Below are 12,427 nucleotides of genomic sequence, written 5' to 3' on the forward strand. Positions count from 1 at the left end.
GCTTTTTGTTTGTTTATTCATTTGTGCTTGGAAAGTTGGAAGCAGCCCAAGGGCGCGCGGATGGCCCCTAGGGCGTGGGACCTGCCTGTCCGGGGGACGGGGTCCCCACACCCCAAAGCCACTGCTTCATCCTCTGCCTCCCACAGCCCCACCCGCCCTGCCGCCACCCCAGTCGGGTCCCCTCCCTGCCACCGGGCCTCCAGCCCAGTCCGCACGCAGACCCCAGATCCCGGCGTGCAGCTTCCTGCCCTCACCATCACCGCACTTTCCATGACTCAAGAGGAAGTCAGCTGCGCCCGGCCGGGTTTTCCAGGCCGCCCTGACGGCCGGGAGGGCAGAGGCCGAAGGGTGGGGAGGGGGCAGGCAGCCCCCGGGCCCGCAGGCTCCCCCCCAGCTCAGTGTCTGCTCGGCCTCAGCGGGAGAGGCGGCCGCTGCGCTCCCGGCCCAGCCCAGGTAACCACGGTGCGCGTCTGCCCGCCGGTCCTCCCGGGCTGCCCGGTCCCTCTGGCTTCGTGACTCTCCAGCACCCCCAGGATTTGCCCTCGCCGCGTGGGGTGGCAAGGGACTTTGGGACAGCACGGGGGGAAGGGGAGGGGCTGGACTGGGCGGCGTGGAGGAAGGAGCAGAAACACGACTGGTGCCCGGTCGGACCTCAGCGTTTGCTGAGTGAATGCACGACTCTGTGGGATGATCCCAAGGACCACGGGTCAACTGGTGGCCTCAGGAGGCGCCTCAGCTCTGTGGAGCGTAGGAAGAGCCCCGCGAGTATTTGTTGAATGACTCAGTGATCTGAATCTTTCACGACCTGTACTTGGCAGCCCAGAGAGGGGGCGCCCAAGGAGGGGCCAGGTTTTGCGGCAGCTCTCCCTCCAGCTCCAGAAGCGCGCCCTTCCACCACCTTTGCTCAGCCCAATCCATCTCTGGTTTGGAGGCAGGGAGGTGGGGGAAGAGGCACTTGAGATCGTGGTTCTTGTTCTGACGGACAGCTGAGGGGCAGGCAGGAGTGGCAGAGGGCCACTGGCCCGGGGGGGGGGGCACCTGCCTCGGAGTCCATCTCAGCCCAAAAGGACCCCCTGCCCACTCAGGGTCTCAGTTGGCTCCTCTGTAAAATGGGCTTGGGTGACCCTGAGGCCAGGTCTAGGAACGGAGCTGGAGGTGGGGAATTTCTTGGTTCTGGAGCCTGGAGGGCTTGACTGTCTCTTGTGGCTTGCGTGTCAAGGATGCTTTTGGGAAGAGCAAAGGGCAGAGGTGCAGCGGTGGTGGGCACAGCTGGTTCTGGGACGTGTGTGCCCTGCAGAGTCCCAGGTGGGAGTGGGGCTCCTCCGGGCTGTGGGTCCTGCAGGTACAGGTCAGGGACTCCTTCCCATTTTCCAAGCTCTTCTGTGGAGCCAGGGGTTTGTTATCATTTAACACTGGCCTCAAATTCCTTCATAAAACCTTGACAAGTTCCCTAAATCCCCCCATTTGTAAAATATGGTTGACTATGAGAGGACTCTCTGTTAAAACCAAAGCACAGTCAGGATTGTGATTCATCCTGAGGGCTCCAGGAGCTATAGCTATTGTGTTATGATGAGTATTGGGGGAGGGTAGCAGGGGTACAGGTTTTGGGGGCCCATCTGAATAGGTGGGTGACCTTGAGTAGGTCATATCCCCTTTCTGAGGCTGATTATCTTGCTCTATAAAAATGTGTGTAGGGAGCCATCCCTGCATCTCAGGGGTTCTGGTCGTTTCTATTAGAATGACGTGAAAGGCCTGTAAACCTTGTGCCCCCCCCTTGAGGGTGAGGACCGGCCAGCTTTGGGCCTCATTTCCCCACTGGGCTGTGTGCACACAGGCCCTGCAGACCCCTTCAACGGACTGACCTACTCTTTCACTCCCACCCCCGACTGCAGGCCTCCCCCGGGGGTGTCCTACAAACACACACGGTGTGCGTGAGTCGTAAGTCTCGAGGACCCGGCCTTCATGTTTTCTGATGCTCTGTCGGTGAGATTAGACTTGTTCGACCACAAGGCATAAATCTTGATTGAGAAAACAAGGCCACCTTGTGGACAGAGGGCAAGAGCTAACCCAGCCCATTTTTCAGGTGAAAGGACTAAGGAGCAGAGAGGTTAGGTGAATTCCACATGGCACACAGAAACCAACCCTGAGCTCAGACTGGACTCCCGGTCTCCTGGCATGTAGATGACCCTTTCAGCACAGCATCTCTCATAGTTGGGGCTTTCCTGCCCTTTGAGGGGTGGCTGTATTACAGTAGAGATCATGGGGCCCCATGTGTGTGTCCTTGGCCGGCAGCCTCAGATCGCTTCTGTAAAATGGGCAGAGCAGAACATGTCTTGAGGGTTGGGCAAGTGTGGCTGCTGCACCTGTGCAAAGGCCCGTCGTGTGTCTTCAGTGAGGTGTCTTCAGAGCCCTGGGCTCCCCAGCTGATTGAGCAGTGTCCCTTGTTTTTAAAGTCCCTGGCTTGTTGGAAGCTCTTCAGTCTCCTTTAGTACTCCAACCCGAGTCTTCTCTCCCGGCACCCAGCATCTGGCAGACATCTTCTCCTACACGTGAATGAATGAATGAGAGGGAGCTTTCAGCATGGACTGATGAAGCAGGCTGACAAGCTCCCCCACCCCCGTCCTGGCCCTCGGCTTCTAGTATAGTGGGCAATCACCTGGCAGGCGTCTGGGACAGTGCATGGAAGGGCTAGGCCTGAGGGCACCTGCAGGAGGAGGCATGTCCCGTCCAACTCTGGGAGAGTCAAGGAAGTCTTCCTGGAGGGAGTGACATCCAGGCTGAGACCCAAAGGGTGAGTAGGAGCTCGTCAGTTTGGCAGTGGGATTGGTTTTCCAGATTGAAGGCAAAGTGGGTCTTGTTAGCACAATATCCATGTTACTATAAGTGAGAAGGGTCTAGAAGTTGGGAGACCTGGGTATCAGGCCTGACTCAGCCCTCACTAACTGTGAGTGTCTCTGTTAGGTCTTAGTTTACCTATGACATAAAGGGGTTACACCAGATGGTCCCCAAGATTCTTCAGTCTGTGAGTTGAGGTCATCTGGGATCTTATTTAAAGAATGCAATTTACCAGAAAAGTATATGTAAGGGTGTTTTGGTCAGATGGGGCAATGAAACGCAGAGTACAGGGCACCTAAGTTGTACCCCAGCTCCATTCTGGAGTATAATACAGGCAAGAAAAAGGAACACAGATCCAATATACTGATGTTCAATGACAAAACCAGTTTCAGGGAAGCTTATATATATCATATATTCACAAAATAAAAACGGGAGTGGATTGCGTAGTTAGAGAAAAGGTTTCAACATTCACAGAAATAGATTTTACAGAATTTCATAAAAATAATGACAACATAATGAATCATGGGGGGTGGATTTGATAGAGATGGAAGAATGAGGACTTTTGTTTTTATTTTCTTACACTTCTGTGCATTCATTTTTTCATTGAATATATATTATGATTAAAATAATATAAAACATTCTTATTGTTAATTAAATGTTAATTATAAGGCAAAAATATCTTTTGTAAATAAAAAATGCTTGCAAGACAAAATGACATAAAAGGATCTGCTGAAAATCTTTAAAATTTCCCTGTCTTTATTTGTAGTTCTACATGGCATAGAACATTGTTATAAATACGATTTTCTTTAATGATAAAAATAAGGAAGGCTTATTGAGAAAAAGCAGCAAGTATAGTATGAATAAAGACAAAAATAAAGCCTCCCACAATCTTCTATGCAATAGCACCATTGTTAACATATAAGTGCATATATTTTTATTCTATTTTCTATCTATAATCATAGCTATAAATTTTTATTTATAATTATAATAATTATATTTTGTGTCAAAATTGATGTCATGTGTGTATGTATTTATATATAAGATATATATGTATATAGAAGATATATACATAAAGATATACGCATATACAGATATATGCTACACAGACACACACATACATACACTATATATCTTTGTAACCTGATTTTTCTCTTAAAATATATATTGGGTATCTTCCCTAGTCAAGGCTTATCTAACTTTTTTTTAAAATAACTCTATAATAGCTAATATATGAGTCCTGGTATTTGTTTAACACCTTTTATATATATATATATTTTTTTTTTTTTTAAAGATTTTTAAAATTTATTTATGCAAGAACCGGAATATAGGCCAGATGTGCGGGAGGGTGAGAGGATTCACCAGAGACAGAGTGGGGAACAGGACAGGCAGACTGACTGAAATACACTGCTGAGGGGAGCAGCGGGAGAGACAGGAGAGGTCTGCTGAGGCATGTGGCTCAGTTCTCTGGCCAGGGATCGAACACAGTGCTGCTGATAGCTTCATAGTGCTGAGACTTAACCCTTTGCACCACCAGGGAGGATCCTCACAGATGAACATCTTTATCTCACTAGTTATCTGTTTGTTTTCATTTATAATAAATTAATATACTAGAAAATAGACAACATACCAAATCATGATTTATAACAGTGGCATAAAGTTTCATTTGTAGATTATTTTTTTTAAAGATTTATTTATTTATGCATACAAGAGCTGGGGTACAGGCCAGAGATGGGGGGTGAGAGGATTCACCAGAGACAGAGTGGGGAACAGAACAGGCAGATTGACTGAAATACACTGCTGAGGGGAGCAGCGGGTGAGACAGGAGAGGTCTGCTGTGCCATGTGGGTAGCTCCCTGGCCGGCCGGGGATCGAACTTGTGCTGCAGTAGCTGTGGACAGCTTCATAGGTTGTGTCTTAACCCCTTGTGCCACCAGGGAGGCCCACATTTGTAGATTATTTATATAAAGCTATTGAGTTGAATAGAGGGGGAAATATTAGTACTTGCCACCTGGAAAAGGTAGATGTTAAGAAGGTGAGACTTTAAAGTAGTTGAAGTTTGGGACCTTTTGAGGCAGATGCATTGTTGGTCCTGTTTTGCGGAGGAGAGTAGAACGGAGAGTCTAGCCTGAAATCACCGGGTACCAGTGACAGAGCTGGCCCTGAACCCAGACGCTGAATTTTAAAGTCTTTTCATTTTAATATGGGCCCCACACAGACAAGGTCACGAATCACCTCTGAAGAGCTTCACCAACTGAACACACTCATGTAAGCAGCACTCAGCTCCAGAAACAGGACCCAGAGGCGCTCTCTTGTACCTTCCTCTGGTCACCCCCGACATCGCCCAAACGCTCCCCATCCTGACTTTCATCATCATAGATTGCATTTACTTGGTCTTGAACTTTAAATGTTACCACACAGTTTGTACATTTTTGCATCTGTTTTTTTCATTCGACATCGTGCTCGGGAGATTTGCCTGTATGTTTGCGGACAAGAGGAGTTTGTTCTTCATTGCCGTATAGTATTCCACTGTGATAGGACACCACCTTTTAGCCATTCCACCGTGTTCGCCATTCAGGTTGCACAAAATCCATGTGTTTTAACCTTGGCGCTCTGCTGCTCACACAGATACCTGCTCATCACAGAGTAAGCAGGACTTTCAAAGAGCTAGAGACCAAAACGGGTGTGAAACACACAAACCCACAATTACAGAGGCTGGTGCTTTCCTAATTGCAAAGCAGCCTTGAGGTGGCCTGGGTGGTGAGTGGTTTGGACAATCTTAACGTTTCTCTTGCAGCATCGTACTTTATAAAGCACTTTTCCCAGCAGCATCTCACCGCCCTACCAATGAGCTGTCAACAAGGAAGCCGAGGCTCAGGGCAGGACTAGACACATCACATGGCCACAAAGAAACTGAGGCAGGCTCTGAACTTGGGTCTCCTGAGCCTGAGTCCTTGGCCTCAGCCTCCTTCCGGGGGCCTGCTGGGCGCTGGAGACCCTTGAGCTGGGGATTTGAGCTGGCTTCTGAGAAGGATTTGACACCCGAACAGACCCCTGGGTTTGGAGTGAGAGGTTACCTTCCTTCCATTGAGCTTCATGCTATTTTATTTGAAAAACACCAGGAGGGTCCCTGCTTCTCCCCAGGGGGAGGGTGGTGTCCCAAGGATCAGACAACCCTGCCTGTCATCCTCACCCAGCCGTGTACTTTCACATTCACTGGAGGCGAACTTACAACCACGAGGAGGAAGGCAGCGCCCATGACATTTGCCCCATTTTTCAAAGAGGTGGAGCGACCCGCCCATCGTCACTTGGCGGGCTAAGAACAGGGACCCACGGTCCCCCCTCTCAGACCCAGAGCATGGGCGTTCCTGCAGCTATGCTAGGCCTTGTCCGCTACCCCTGCGGGGCTCTTTTTGAGAACCTCCATATTGAGGCCTTGGGGTCTGCAACAGGGACAAGGGGCCTTGTGATTTTAGGGGCTTCCCTAGGACACACAGAGGAAAAGTCAGGCCAAGCGGGAGCCCATGGCTCCTTCCTCCCGTCACCTGCAGGTTGGGGTCCAGGCAAGGAGGCTGAGGGGTGAGGTGTCAGAGAACCCCAAGCAGGCTGATTTTACGATAACCTCCCTGGTGGGGTCAGGGGGCTAAATAGACTTCTGGAGCTGGTTTTATATTCTAGAAAGTTCTTCTTGGTGATCAGGGTTGAAAAGGCTGAGCCTCAGGTTGCAGGTTTTGCGGGGCCGTTTCTCAGACCTCAGGTCTCTGCCGAAGGCCTTGCTCTCTTGTCCGCTAGAGCAGGGAAGGGTTGTGTTCCCAGAAGGCCTTACAGTGTGTCCACACTTGGAAAGTGAAATATGCCCCCACGCATAAAAACTACGCCCTCCTTATTTGGGGGAGCACCACTCTATTTTCAGGGCAGCCCCTTATCTGGGCTGTGTGTCCTGGGGCATCAAAAGCTGGGTCCTGCTTTTGAGGGGCCTCTCTCAGGGCCTGGCACTGTGCCCCTATGGCAGTCAGTGTGCAGGGCTGGTGTGGGTCCTCCATGAGCCAGGCACTGGGGAGGAAGCCCTGGGCTTGCTGCTGGGGCACGCGCCCAGGGGTGAGGTCTGGGTGGGGCGTGGGAAGCAATGTGGGGGACGGAAGGAAGGGGGAGCTGGTCTTGCCCCCACTCTCACCCTCAGCCAGGTTTTGGCCCTGGGGTTCCTCCCCCAGGAAGCCCTCCTTGGTTCCCACTCTGTAGTGAGGGATGGCCTGCCTCTCTCCCTCCATCTCCTTCTCTTCTCTAAGCTCTCCGGCTTCCCTTCTCTGATGAAGGGGCTGGAAAAGTAGCTGCAAGTCTAAACTCTGTGAGCTGGAGAGCTCCTCCCTCTAGGGTGCTGGGCCCTGAAGAGGCAGCTGCATGCTGGGGTTGGGGGCTGATGCGGGGGTGGGGGCTGGGGCTAGGTCGAGGGCAGACGGGCTGCCCTGCCGTGCTGAAGAGCAGGCTGGACACAGAGCTCCTACCTCTGGACCTTTCTGCCTGTGGGGCACTCAGAGGCCCTGGGACTGAGCTGCTTTTTGGGAGTCCTGTTACACAATGATGCCCCTTTCTGAGTGAATCTAAAGGGGGTCCTTTGGGGTCCAGGACCCTCTTTTTTCTTCCCAGAGCTTGGGGCCATGGGAGAAGGCTTGAGACCTCCTGGGCGCAGCCAGAATGACACCAGCCAGGATGGCGGTCAGGCCCCAGCGCTGCTGGACCTCTAGCCACTTCCTGCTTCCTCTGGGGGCTGCCTCTGGCTGGGCAAGTTATCTGGGGGCACCCTGAGTCCTGGGGTGGGGCAGGGGCCCCACGGTGGAGCCCAGGTTTTGCATCAGCGTTCCCTAAGCTGCCTGATGTCCCGTGTGTGCATCTGTGCATTTTTCTGGGGAGAAGCCCCGTATCTTCAGTCCGAGTCCGTGGCTCCCTCCCCGCTCAAAAGCTCTAGGGGCTCCAGTGTGGGATGAGGCCGTGGACCCGGGAAGTGTGGTTTCGTGGCTTGGCTGCAGAGAATACAGTTTCGCCCCACTTAGGAAACCGCAGCTTGGGGGCCGGGCGCTGAGCTCTTTGTGTCTATTGCCGGGCTCCGTGGGCCATCGATTGCTCTCCGGAGATGACAGATTGCTCGCATTTCCGTCCTCTCTCCAATCCCTCATTGAGACGCCTCTGGCTGGCGCTGGCTGCAGGGGCCGTGAACCCCTTTGTTCAGAGAAAACCCCCAAGGTCGAGTGCTGGCATATTGTCAGTCCACAATGGCTTCTGGCACTTTCGATTCTGGGTCCTGGGTCCTTTCATCTCTTTATTCCCCAACATCACCGGCTTCCCAGTTGCCATGGCAACAACAGAATAGGGTCCCCGGAGAGATGGGATTTCCTAGTACTTTCCTGCTTTTAGTTCATCCACTGCTCACCCCACCCGGCAAGAACAGGATCATGTCCCACCTCAGACCACTGCCCAGCATGGACGAATCACCAGGCCAGGGCCTGCTGTCCTCCTCAGGCCCCCGTGTGTGCCACGAACTTGAGCTGTCTCCTCACATGTTCGTGACCTCTTCCTGCATCGCTGTGGGCTTCTTCTCATCTCCAGGCCTCAGTCCACTCATTTCAGGCATCTCTAGATGCATGAGGGCTGAGCAGATCTGACAGGGGCCCCTGTAACCCCCTGATTTTTGCTTGACAAAGAGCCTTCCCACTCTTGGTATGAGGATCTGGGGAATTTGGGGAGCATGGGGCTCAAGAGAGGAAATCAAACAGAGCTTGGCCTGGTAAAGAGGGACTGACAGAACCCCAGGCTGGGAGGAAGTTTGTCCCCTCTTATAGTCACGGCCCTTTTTTGAGGTCAAATGTTTCCTTTTTGTTCCTAGGACCGTGGGTTTAGGAGTGCTTGGAATGACTAGTCCCAGCTTTGGGGTCTCCCGGGGAAGGGGTGGGGATGGCCACTTCCAGGTTGTCAGGAAAAAGCTGTAAGTGACAGAAAGGCGAGAGATCTGTCAGCTATGCGAGCGGCAAAATGCAAGTTCCTTTCGTATTTGCTCTGACAGTGAAAAAATTCACAGACATTTTGTGGGAGGTTCAGAAAATTAAAAGGCACCACTGCTCAGTCTAGGTAACCCATCTGTGACTGCTATGCTGGGTGGAGTGGAGGGGCTGGTGTGGGGGTCGGGGCCTGTTGGGGCCAGCCCCCGCCCACAGCCAGCACCATGGGCTCCTCTTGGGGTGTCCATGGTACTGCCCGCCTCCCAACACTTAGCTCTGACCCCTCAGGACTTATCGCTGTCTGACTCAGTTTCCCCCCAACTCAAGGTAAAGGAACCTCGTTTCTTTTAACTACTATTTATTCTGACTACAAACAGCAGTACCACCCAGAAAATACATAGAAAAAAATTGAGGTCACCCCAGGGATCCATCGCCCAGAGGTGACCCATCCCCCTAAGGCTATGCTGGTGTCAGGCTTACATCAGCTCTCTTAACACAGCCGAAGAAGTGAATTTCTTTCTTTCCACCTTGTTTGTGTTTTTTAAGCCGGCTTTGCGATGGCAAGGTTGCATGCTCACTGGAGAAAATTTGGAAAGCACAGAAGAGATTCTCTGGCTTCTTTAACAAAGAAAAGGCAGCTGATAAACCCACGTTCTCCAGGGGAGCTTGATGAACAAGCTGGAATACCTGCCTCTTCCCTGTGGACATTTTGAAATGGACATTTAATAAGTGTGCGGTTGAGGGCATGTTCTGCAGAGGCTTCTGGGTTGTTGTGTAACTGCCAGGAAATCGTGTAGCCAATCCTTCCCCACGTTGTTGTAATGAGTGGCTCTCTCGGTTGGTCTGTTGTGTGTTCGCTTTTGCAGGCAGGTCTTGCCTATTTGCCTGCGACCTCATGAGGCAGGGGCTGTTGTCAATGTCACTGGTGAGGAGTCGGGGTGACCTTGTCTGAGATCGGGGAGCAGGGAGCTGCAGTACTGGGGATCCCTGCCCCCAGTCACTAGGTGATGTCCACGCCTCTGTATATTTAACAACATTTCCTGTTCCACACAAAGCAGCAAATGGCCATCGTTAACAATTCAGAAATGACTGAACAGATTCAAGCATATTCAGAATCCCATTATCCTGGGGGTTTATTTCTGACATTTGATAGCTTTTCGTGCATTGATTATCCCCAAATTTTTATAGTTGATGTTATCCTGTTTAGTTTTGAATGATTTAAAAAAATCTAATTTTATGTCATAGGTATTGCTGGGTCATTAGAGACTCTCAGAAAAACATAATTTGTATTGATTTTTATCAGTCCAGGGAGTGGGGCTGGTTAGTGACTATAATCACTTCCCAGGGGCTCTGGGCTCTCTTTCTGAATTTCAGATTACTCAGGGGCAAACAGCTTTCTGCAGAAAACTGTTTCTATATTCTATTTCTTTAAGATCTATTCCCAGAACCTGAATTATTGGACTGAGGGTTTTTATAGTTCTTAATTTCTATTGCTGAATTATTTTCTAGGTGGCCAGTAACTCTCTACTCTTCAATTAACACCACCCGCTTTACTTCTAAATTAGATTAATAACACTACATTGGTGATACCCAACTGAGGGAGATCCTAACGTTCCCTCAATTTAAAAAGGAAATGAATAAATTTTTTAAATGAGATTAATATAAAATATTGCCTTCATTTGATTTACACTCCTTTTATTCCTAAGGAAGTTGATTTTAAAATTTTTGTTTAGTCATTTGAATATCTTCTTTTGTGAATTGTCTGAAGTGCTTTCCAATCACGCTTTTCGCAAAGGTAAAAGTGGTCTATATGTACCTACATCACCCAAAAGATAGCTACTAGATAAATATGGCTGACTGTTAAAATGTGGCTAGTTTGAGAAACTGAATTTTCAATTTAAATTAAATTGTATGTACTAAGGATTGAATTAAAATCTAAATTAACTTAGCTTTAGGTGGGTAGTGGCCACTGTATTAAAAAGCACTGGTCTAAGCTATTCTACACTTCTATATTGGCGTCTCAGTGGGCATTTTGTATTGATTTGTGGGAGCTTTTTATATATTATAGCTATTAATCGTCTCACATTTATTGCAAGTATTTCCCCCAGGTTGCAATTTGACCTTTACTTTTCTACACAATGTTTACAGAGTATCAACATGTTAGGTAGCCAAATCTTGAGATCTCTTCTTTTGTGGTTTCTCCAGCAGCTCTAGGCTTAGAAAGTTTGACAAATACTCTTAGCAACATTATGTGAGTCTTTCTGTGAGTTCTCCCTTTTAGCCCTTTAATCCACAGAATTAATGGTATTCTGTAGTTCGAGGCACAGCATGTTTTAGTCATCTCTGTGCCTGTGCAGAATATGTCCTGAATACACTTTATCTTGGAAGGGAGGCTTCTGTGCCTGCAGGTTAGGCGGGAAGGGGATGGGTCAGCAAGTTATGATAATTAGATTATATAACACTGCTACTTATTGATATGTCTTAAAAGTTCTGATGTTTATGAAGATTTTAATATCATAAAAAAATCTATGGGGAGGCACTTCAGGCTGTGACTAGACTCTACTGGACTCACGGAAGAAGCTTATCCTAATCTCAACCTGCAGTCTTCTCCCAGGTCCACTGAAGACAGTTCCCAGGAGGATTCAGCTGCCTCTCAACTTAACTCAGAAGGATTAATAAAGAATCTTAGTAACTTGACTCTCAACCTTAGTAATCAAACTTCCTTCCTGTTTAGCAGAATATCCTTCCCAACAGCAAGACCGAAAGAAGAACTTATAGGGGATTGGCAGTGGTACCCCCGATATCGGAGGGGAGTAGGGACATTGATGACTGCTCGGCAGAAAGTGAGGGAAAGGATGGTGAAAATCAGACACCAACAGGTCAACCGATTTTCTCTGCTCAAGAAGAAATATGATGGAAGGAAACAGAGATTGAAAAAAAGAACTAAAAAAATGTCAACGCAGTCTTCATTATTGCCTGAAAGTTCCTGAGAAGGTCAGCATGGAGAACAATTATGACACTGAATGGGATTAGCCATAAACCTTATTGTCGCACTGCTTTTTCTCAGTAATGATTTTAGGATCATTATTTAGCAGCTTGGGAAAGCTACTCCATGCTGTGAACACGGCATGCCATAATTGGATAACCTACGATGTAAGTTCTGTAACATCTTTCTTGCATCTCTCGTCTATTTTGATTCCAGTAACTTAGGAATCTAATGTAGCTTGCTTTTGTTTTATTTTTAAAGATTTATTTTATTTATACAAGAGCTGGGGTACAGGCCAGAGGCATGGGATGGTGAGAGAATTCACCAGAGACAGAGAGGGGAGCAGAACAGGCAGGTGGACCAAAAACACTGCTGAGGGGAGCAGCGGGAAAGACAGGAAAGGTCTGCCGTGCCATGTGGGTTTCTCCCTGGCCGGCCAGGAATTGAACCTGCGCTTCAGAGGCTGCGGACAGCTTCACAACGCTGCGCTCAACCTGTTGCGCCACCAGGAAGGCCCATAAGCTTGCTTGTGAATGATTTGAATTTATTTTAGTTCCACTTTTTTATTGAGCTCAAAGAAGCACATTAATAGGTCTTGTCTGTGTATTTTAGATACCTG

Source organism: Talpa occidentalis, unplaced genomic scaffold (genome assembly GCF_014898055.3).
Source record: "Talpa occidentalis isolate TD23 unplaced genomic scaffold, MPIMG_talOcc4v2.1 talOcc4.17, whole genome shotgun sequence".
Classification (NCBI taxonomy): domain Eukaryota; kingdom Metazoa; phylum Chordata; class Mammalia; order Eulipotyphla; family Talpidae; genus Talpa; species Talpa occidentalis.